The sequence below is a fragment of the Lepus europaeus genome, chromosome 9 (genome assembly GCF_033115175.1).
Source record: "Lepus europaeus isolate LE1 chromosome 9, mLepTim1.pri, whole genome shotgun sequence".
Lineage (NCBI taxonomy): Eukaryota > Metazoa > Chordata > Mammalia > Lagomorpha > Leporidae > Lepus > Lepus europaeus.
Window position 1 is genome coordinate 116,298,627 of NC_084835.1, and position 2,259 is coordinate 116,300,885.

The following is a 2,259-nucleotide window of genomic DNA, read 5'->3' on the forward strand; positions in this document are numbered from 1 at the left end:
GCTTGCCCACGCACTTGGGACCCTGTCACCATATGGGAGATATAGATGGGGTTCCAGGCTCCTAGTTTTGCTGAGCCCAGATCCAATCATTGCACCCATTGGGAGATTGAACCAGCAAATGGAAGAACTTTATCTCTCTCGCTCTCGCTCTCTCTCTTTCTCTCTCTCTGCTTTTTAAACAATTAAATAAATAATTATTTTTTAAAATTCCCATTAATGGAAGAAATCTTGTTTGTTGCAGGAAACTACCTCAAAACCTAACAGCAGTGTAGAATGCAGGATAACGAAAATGTTGTACAGTATTTCTGTCATTGTGCTCCCTAGCAATCATTTTTGTGGCTATTTCTCCAACAGGACATTTTCCAGGAAGCTCAATGAGCACAATAATGGGACACATTACACTTTACAATGAGGAACACATTGTAAGGACATTTATGTGACAGACCCTGGAATTTTCAATACAGATTGATCCATTTTGTCAGTACTGTGCTGTGCAACATTCCTACTTCCAGAAATGTGGTTTGCACAAGTCAGATTTTGAAAGAAAAATAAAATAATTCATAACATATTTTAATGATACATGAAAAGTTTTAAATATTATGTAAATTTATGATTTGAACCTACATGAGTATTATTTATATGTTATATATATAAATATGAAGATAAAAATGTTTACATATATATCTAAAACCAAGGGCTTCCACAATGAGTTGTTAGTTAGAAGTCACCTGTGAGGGTGGGACAGTCGCCAGGGATGGTGGAGCGTGAGGATGGAGCGGGTGTCCGGGCTGTTCTCCTGGACGCTGAACAGAGTCCTGTGGCTCTCAGGTCTCTCTGAGCACGGAGCTGCCCGGCAGCCCCAGATCATGGAAGAGAAAGCCCTAGAGGTTTATGATTTGATTCGAACTATCCGGGACCCAGAAAAACCCAATACTTTGGAAGAACTGGAAGTGGTTACGGAAAGTTGTGTAGAGGTCCAGGAGATAAATGAAGATGACTATCTTCTTGTTATCAGGTTCACACCAACAGTACCTCATTGCTCTTTGGCAACACTCTTTGGGCTGTGCTTGAGTAAAACTTCAGTGGTATTTACCATTTAAACACAAGTTGGAGATCTACATTTCTGAAGGAATTCACGGAAGAAGACATCAACAAGCAGATCAATGACAAAGAGTGAGTGGCAGCCGCAATGGAGAACCCCAACTTACTGGAAATTGTGGAACAGTGTGTCCTTGAACCTGTCTAATAGCTGCTTTAAGAGCCACTGAACCATAATTGTTTGCTATATTCGTTTAAATTCTTTGTAAAATATAAAAAGACTCATGTTTAATACATAGGTGATTTGTACCTCAAAGCCTTTTTTAAAGGATTATTTCCAAGCAAGATTTAATTATAAGCTAGGACCAAACTTGTTCAGTGTATAACATTCTCAGGATTTGTAACACTTAAGTGACCAGACAGAAAAATATTTTCTAGATATTATGTGTAAGATGAGTTGCTATTTTTCTGATGCCCATTCTGATAAAACTGCTTTTCATGTGAAACACCTACCGTGCCCAAAGGTGTTCACTGTAAATCATTATTCTGTAAAATAAATTTAAAAAATATGATTCTTGTAAAAAAAAAAAAGTCACCTGTGGAGTGGGTAAAGTTATTTTGCAGAACCTTGTCTACCTATATGAGACAATTTTATCAAAGGAAATGAACACTCGAATTTTGTGGAATCTACAGTTTTGGGTGGTCTTTCTCAACTGTACTTTTTAAACAAGTCCCAAACCTCCCCATTTTTCAGCATTTCAAGTATACTGCTTGTTATTCCAGGGAACACTTCTCCATCATCAACACCTGTTCTATTGCAACAACTACCTAAGATCCTATGGGAACTTCCTCCTCCATTCCCAGATTTCCCACATTGCAGCTTGGGTAGAGCTGGGTGCCTACAATGAAGTCGCATTGCATTCTTCTCTGCTCAAAGATTTTTTCATTCCAGTTCCTTAAATGGTTTGCTTTTTTGTTTAAGTGTATAGCATGAACTACAGTTCTATAGTTACTGTTTTTCAGTTACGTAATTTGCAATGCCTCCTCACTCTGGAATTACTTCCTGTTCAATCTTTCTATTTGTGGGTTCCTGTATAGATCTGCTCCTTTTTAGGTTTTGTCTACAAAGTAATTACAGTGTGCATGGATAGCCAAGGGGGCACTACTCCTTGGAAAAAGATATGACCAAGGAGGCCATTTCAAAAATAAGTAATTTCCTTT

At 38.1% G+C, this 2,259-nt stretch overlaps 1 pseudogene; it reads left to right on the forward strand.

Moving 5' to 3' along the window:
• The first annotated feature begins 765 nt into the window (after positions 1-765).
• LOC133766647 (cytosolic iron-sulfur assembly component 2A-like) lies at positions 766-1,559 on the forward strand (annotated as a pseudogene).
• The last annotated feature ends 700 nt before the right edge of the window (positions 1,560-2,259 follow it).